We start from the raw sequence: 7,410 nt of genomic DNA on the forward strand, positions 1-7,410 counted from the left end.
ACATATCTCTGAGGCCCTGCCAACCGTCCAGATAAGTCCCTCTTCTTCTTTTCCTCCCAGAGCTGCCATGGAAAGAATTAGAAATTTGGAGAAGACCACCTTGAGTCATTGCCCTCATGAGAAATTTTCCCAAGAACCTTTTGAGATGTCAAAAGTCATCTTTCCTCCCAGGATCCTCAGCTGTCTTTGAACCTGCATCAATTAACTCATACCACCTTTTTGGAGTCAACCCAGTGGGGCGGAGGGAGGGCGTGTGGTGTGAGTTATTCGAGAATCATATGTAAGGAGACAAGTGGGCTTTGCAGGGACTCAAGTCCACGAGCCAACGTTTGCTCCACAAACCAAGCAGGAAAAAGGGATGTGCCCAGGCCTTTACCTGTCTCATTGAGCCTCATGAGCCCAGCCCCATGCTGGATAAAGTGTTTTTGCTCTGAAATCTGAGTGAAGTGCCTTCTTGTGAGGTCAATGTTTTGAAGACACTGAAAGGACACGACAGTTCAAGACTTCTGAGGACGGGGAAAGCCGCTGGCCTGCCTCCCGGCTGATGGCTGCCTGCGAGGCTCTCCTAAATGACAGCAGGGAAGCGGTAAATCAGGTGCCATGGGGCCCGAGCCACGGATGGTTTGTCTCTAGAAAGTGTACTTTTCCAGTAAGATGGTCCCGGACAAGTGGCCTTAGAATGACTTAAACAGCATTTTCGCCTGCTTGAACCTGGGTTCTCATTAAAATAGGGGCGTATTAGTCTAATTCAGCCCTCCACTGGGGCCAGCTCAGACGTGCTCTGAAAGATTGGGAAAAGCAGGACAGCCGTGGACTCAGGAATGAATTTCTGATACCTCACAGGAAATACGAAGTTCTTTTTCATCTCACTAGAGAGGCCTGTTAAAATCACATGTTCAGATGTAGCATGTAGAACCAAAGAAGTGTCTGTTGAATGCCTTGGTATTTCTCAGCTTCGGAAGAGAGTGAATAGTTACATTTAGCCTTATCAAAAAAAAAAAAAAAAAAGCTCAGGGGCCGCAGGGCTTGTGACCCGGGGCTTGTGACCTGGCCGCTGGGGCTTGTGACGCGGCTGCGCGCGCGCGGGGTGGGGAGGTCCCGCTGCGCGCCCCGCCCGCCCTCTGCCGCCTCCGCCGCCGCCGCCGCCGCCGCGGGAACGGAAACACCTGCCCCGCGTGCCCGGAGCCATCCTACGGCGCCAGCGGCGCCCCGCTCAGCATCCTACCGCGCCGAGCCCCTGCAGGTGTCATCCCCAGACGAGCTCACCGATATGGCTGCGGCCAGTCAAAGAAACGTCAAGAGAAATTTTCAGTCCCGGGTCCTTGTGAGACCGGCTGAAAAGCAGCCATGGTGGCTCCAGCTGTTTGGGCAGGAATTTGGGCCTGCAGCCGAAAGGTATAGCGTGGCAACCCAGCTGTTAATTGGAGGTGTCACTGGATGGTGCACGGGTTTCATGTACCAGAAGGTTGAAAAGTTGGCTCCAACAGCTGTGGGCGGTGGGTTTATTCTCCTTCAGCTTGCAAACCATACCGGGTACATCAAAGTCGACTGGCAGCAAATGGAGGAGGACATGAAAAAAGCCAAGGAGCAGCTGAAGAACTGTAAGAGCAACCAGATACCTAAGGAGGTCAAAAACAAAGCAGAGGAGGTGATGTCATTTGTGAAGAAGAATGTTATAGTGATTGGTGGATTTTTGGGGGGCTTTATGCTTGGAATGGCATCCTAAAAAGGATGACTTCACCTCCAACCTGCAGCCCCTTCACTCCGTCGTAGGACACCCAGTCTCTCCTCCTCCCCTTCTCGCTTGCCTTCATCTCCCCTACAGTGCAAGGTGATGCGGCCCTACTGGGAGCTTGATGGCAGCGGAAGGGACCGTAGACTTAGCTCTCCTCCCAGCCCGCTCCCCACTTGACTAACCTGTAGGGCAGCGACAATACTCCTTTCTCCCTACTTAAGCTGCTTACTGGAACATGGGGCAAGATGGCTCGCTATGGAGGATAAGTGGATCCTTACAAGTTGTCTCCAACTTGATTCGGAAGAGAAATAACCAGCGCTTAGGATACCTGATTAGGAGCCGCTTGGAAGGGGACTGAATACATTTGCCTTTAAGCACGAAAGATGTTGGTATCTTGGTGTCTACTTTATTTTTTAGTAGATTTTAGATTGGCTAGAATTATCCCAACAAAATGGCAGCATACACACTATAATTGAGAAATCTGAACACGGAACAACCTTGTACTGAAGGTACATAATGCCGAGCTGGGGGTGTGCTTGGTGGGAAGGCCTTTAAGGGAACCACCCAATAGGTACATTTTGGATGTCAGACTTGGCGAGTCATTTAGAGGCATTAAGGTAATATCTAGGGATGTTTTCCACCGTACAGGATAAGGCATACTGTGGCTGTTTCCAAAGGACTTACTTATGGCAAAATTGATGACTTTAGGTGGAAGAAGGAAGATGCTCTTGGATTTCTATTTAATAGATAAGGTTTTAAAGTTTGAAATGTGAAGTATCCTTTACCTCTTGTCAAAACATCAGGGGTGGCCATAGCTCCTCTATGGCAATTCTGCTATTTCTTTATCCAGTCGGTATGAGATATATAACATTTGAACCAGAGTTTTAAAGTGGTGGCATTCCAAGCACTGAGAATTGAAAACGGTAGCGATAGCAGATGGGAAATAAACTTTTTACAGATTACATTTCGTGATGACCTCAACTCTTAGAAATTTTCTTTAAAATAAAAGTTTATAGACATGCCCATGCTTAGAAACAGAACACATTTTTCTCTAATGGCCTATTAGCGTGTCTATAACATCCTCTCCAGGAAAGCAAGGCTTATGTCTTCGGTATCACACACAGGGAGCCGAGTGCTTAAAGGTACTCAGTATTTGTTGACTATATGAATAATTAACTCACAGAAAAGTATCTGGAAAAGGGACTGATCCACAGGATTACTTGAGAATTGGAATTTTGAGAATGCAGAAAACTTGGAATTAATTCTTAAACTTACAGGTGATACCTCGCAAAATGTATGTTTTTAACACCTTCCTTTTAAAATCTTTGCCTTTTATCTTGGGAGTGATGTATTGAATTTGGAAATTGTAGCTACCAGTGGATGTGTGGGATTTTTTTAGAATTCATTTGCATTTTTCTCCTTATTATGTTATGGTAGTATTTTAAGGCAGCATAAGTTATTTTGCTTGCAATATGTATGAATCATCCCCGAATCATAATGGTATGAGCCACTTTGTTCCATATTTTTGAACGAGAACTCAAAAACATTTTTTCTCTTTTTATTATGGAAACTTTCAGACATATTACCTATCAAGCATGATCATGAAATTATAGCTTGTTTATAAAAAACAGAAAAACAAACAAAGTGCTCCACTTACCCCTGTTCAAGGAATCTCAGTAACTAATATAGTGCTTGCATCTGGGGCTGCTTTACTCTCATCCCTCCTCACCCGTCCCTGTCAAAGCACACGTGGGAACTGACCGCATATTTAGGGAACATCGGATAAGCCTTCGGGGCTGCTCACAGGATCCGGCAATCATGAGGCCAGTGTTTTGGGGGAGGGGAGCGGTGGTCCCTTTGCACACCTGCAACCCACTCAGGACCAGATGAATCGCTATGCTCAGGCTGGGATACAGGACTGACCCGTTTCCAGCTGGCTTGCTCCTGAGAAGTATTAAGAGGTTTTAGAGCCGGCGTTTTTTGTTTGTTTTTATTGAAGTACAGTCAATTACAATGTGTCACTTTCTGGGGTACAGCACAATGTCCCAGGCATGCATATACATACGTATATTCGTTTTCATGTTTAGAGGTGGCGTTTTCAACCTTGGCTGCACACTGGACCACCTGAGCAATATTAACATCATGAAGCTGGGGTCCCACCCCCAGCAATCTCAATTGATGTGGGGCGTGGCTTGAGCACCAGGAAGTTTAAAAGCTCCACAGGTGGTCGTGATGCCCGACTAGAGTTGAGAAGTACTTTTCAGAGCGGGGTCCGCCAGCCTGTTTTTGCAAATCAAGTTTTTTTGGAACATAGCCCCCATTGTGTTTCTCTTGCTTGTGGCTGATTCCCTGCTACTATGGCTGAGTTGAGTAGGTGCAACAGAGACCGTATCACCCCCAAGGCCAAACATATTTACTATCTGGTCCTTCACAGAAAATGTTTGCAGCACTGCTTTGGAAAGAAAGTTCAGGAGGACGTCCAGGATCATGGGAACAATCATTTTAGAAGGATTTTTGCTCAAGGTGATGGCAGAATTCCCTTCAGGGATTCTGACGGAGACAGATAGTCAGAGGACATAAGTATGAAGGTACGATGGGGGTCGATGAGCCTTCACAGCTGTTCCCTTTCCCTTGCCTGGAGCACAAGACAGAACTCAGGAGGAAGGAAAGGCCAGGCGGGTTTCTGTTGGAGAAGAGGGAGCCGTTCTTAGGAAGAAACAATCCTGGTAAGAAAAGGCTGTGAGGCAGTGAAGAGCCAGGGAGCGTCAGGTAAGAGTTTAAAGGGTTTCTCGGGGGGTGGGGGGGTGGAGCTGGAGAGCTGTCACCCTATGACAAGTGACAAGGCAGAGGAGGATGTTTCTGGTGATTTGTAGAAATTTGGCTGTGTGCTCTGAGTCATACTTGCCTTAGTCTAAGAGACTTCTGTAAAGTTATATATGCTTTCCATACTTTTTAAAATGTTAGTTTAGTTTTTTTGCAATGTGACCCTATACGAGGTTTGGTCCCAGTGGAAACCAGAAGTATGTGGCTTACAGGATGAAGGTGTCTTCAAACCATCCACCTTCAAGGGCATTGTAGCGGTTGGGATAGAACATCTAGAGAGTCATCAGCAGGAAAGTTAAAGAGGAGTAAGATGGGAGAGCTAAAAGCTTGCAGAATAGCAGTGCAGCATCACTGCGTCAGTTCTCCCAACTCTGAGCTCTAAGTAAATATGGTAGGACATGTGTAAAGGAGTCTCTGCTCTGCTCCTGGTCACTGGGATCCATGACCACGATATTCATCCATCCCCACTTCACTGGGAGGAACGGAGCCCCAACACTTTAAGTGATTGTCCAAGACACCATTGTTGCCGAAGTAACAGCCTTAGATAATCCTCTTTTAGATCTCAGATTTCCAGAATCAAGGCTTTTAACAAGTGGAGGAAAGGAATTGGAATGAATACAAATGCTTGCCCCTAGAGAAGGCTTTCTAGAATGATCAGCAAAGACTCCACTCTTTCCCTGGTTTGTTAATTCTCCCAACAAGAGAGGAGTGGCTTAGGAACCTGCATTCCTCAAGACCCTAAATGATCTGGCAAACACAGAGGTGACCTAGGATAATGAGTCATTGAGCTGTCAGCCTTGGAGCAAGGGATCAAATCTGAGGTCAGAGGCAGGAAGCAAAGCTGGGCTTCCAGTGTCTTGGACAGCCAACATGAGCTGGGTGTTTACCTCCAGTTCAGAGACCAATCATCATTATCATATTCATCATCATCATTATCATAATGGTACAGGTTGAACCCCAAGAGCATCTAACACAAAAGAATACTGCAATAAAATATCTATAGGAAATGTGCGTACCTAGGGTATATTTCAAAAGGAGGATCCTTCAGTTTCAACTAGTTCCCCATTTCTGTCTATGCTTATCTCTCTATATGTACTTATCATATTGTTTCATAAATATTCAAAGTCTTTATTATCCAAGCATAATTTGTATCTGAAAAAGGCCATTTAAAACAAATCCACCTAAAATAGGAACCAAATTTGTCACAGTAAATATTGGAGAAAAGATTAGACCAGAATTTCATTCTGAAAAAAATTGTTTTAAAAAATAGGAAAATAATTTCACACACTCTCACATGTTAAAAATTCAATATAATTGCCATATATTCTTAAAATGAACAGCAATGATGTGTTAATGTTTCTTTGGCTGTAATTATTCTGGAAAAACTGTATGATGGTTTTGCATGGCCCTCTCTTCACAGTTGACTTTCAGGCACAGTCACAAAGAAGGTCATCTTTACAAAAACATTTGAGGGTTTCATCAATTCCCCCCAAAGACCCCTCTAAAGCCCTTAATAATCAAATCTTTTTTCAAACCCTATATTCTGATGTGGTAAGGGAGGAAAAATAATTTTCCCTCTGCCCTTCTAGGTTCTTGGCTGAGACCACCTCCCACCCCCTGTAATAAAAGATTGATCAACAAGAGAAAAACAAACAGAAGTTTCATAGCATGTATACCTCCTGTATAATGCGGGAGACCCAGGCAAACTGAGTAAAACTTCCCAACATGGTCAAGTCACCACCTTAAATACTGTTCAGCTAAAGACAAAAGAAAGATAGTGGGGGTTAGGGAGCCGGTTGTGAGGGGTGACCAGGAAAAGCACAGTCGAAGGGGGTGGGTTGCCATCTCCACTGACAGGAGTTTCTCTTCCTGATAGAGGGACTCCCCTCACACATGGAGATTTCCCTTATAAACGTGAATTTCCCTTACAAAAGAGTCAATTCTACTCTTTTTAGAGCTTTTATTGTTTCTGCTTTTTCTCAGAAATAATCATCTCAAAATAATCTTTATGCCAAAGAGGCATATTTTGAGGTGGCGTATTCCGTTAGCTCTCATTTGGAGAGGAGGATGGGATTGCTGCTTTTGGGTGAGAAATGGACACGAGACAGCCGCTCTGAATGACTGTCGTCCTGGACAGCGTATTTGTACACACCCACAGGATTCCACAGCATCCTTGTTAATCTTCTCTTCTTCCAAGTTTAACTCAATCAGATTCTTATTTTCTCTTTGCCAATGATTTGAGCCATTCTCCTGCATCATCAGCTTTGTGAACTCCTTCATCTTAGCAAGCTGTGTGATTTCACTTCAAAACTATTTGCATTGCTTTGTTAGATTTTACACCACCCACGTTCAATGACACAATTACTTACCAGGCTCCTTCACTAGATTAAGAACTCTAATGGAGAGGATGTACCTTATTTATCTTCTACCATCAGTGACTGACATAAAGTAGGAACCATTTAACGTTAGCTGCATTTAATGGCTTTTCGTTTAAGCTCTTCATCTTCAAATACTGACCAGTGTGAAAGGAAAATCAAAATGGAGTTGGTATTGCTAAGAGAGCTCTGTAAAATGGAGCCAGGAGGCCACTGAGGAAGTGGGACTTCTTACGTACATCTTGGCCTGGATGGAATCTGACCTTTTGACCACTCATTGTGTGAACGCAGGCATCCAGAACATCTGTGCAGTTTTCCAGAAACTCAAGACCCTTACTGGACCCTTAACCCTAAAACAACTTGTGACAGCCTATCCCCTAAGGACAGATAATTCTTCTCTTGTGCCAGAGTACATCCTTGTGGCTTTTGCCTTTATAAGCTCCTGATTCTTGCTCTTACCCAGAACTCTCTTTTGGT

General features: G+C 44.7%; 1 pseudogene; it reads left to right on the plus strand.

The window, feature by feature from the left end:
• The first annotated feature begins 544 nt into the window (after window positions 1-544).
• On the plus strand, window positions 545-2,117 carry LOC116277202 (FUN14 domain-containing protein 2 pseudogene; annotated as a pseudogene).
• Window positions 2,118-7,410: the final 5,293 nt, after the last annotated feature.

Source organism: Vicugna pacos, chromosome X, assembly GCF_048564905.1.
Source record: "Vicugna pacos chromosome X, VicPac4, whole genome shotgun sequence".
Lineage (NCBI taxonomy): Eukaryota > Metazoa > Chordata > Mammalia > Artiodactyla > Camelidae > Vicugna > Vicugna pacos.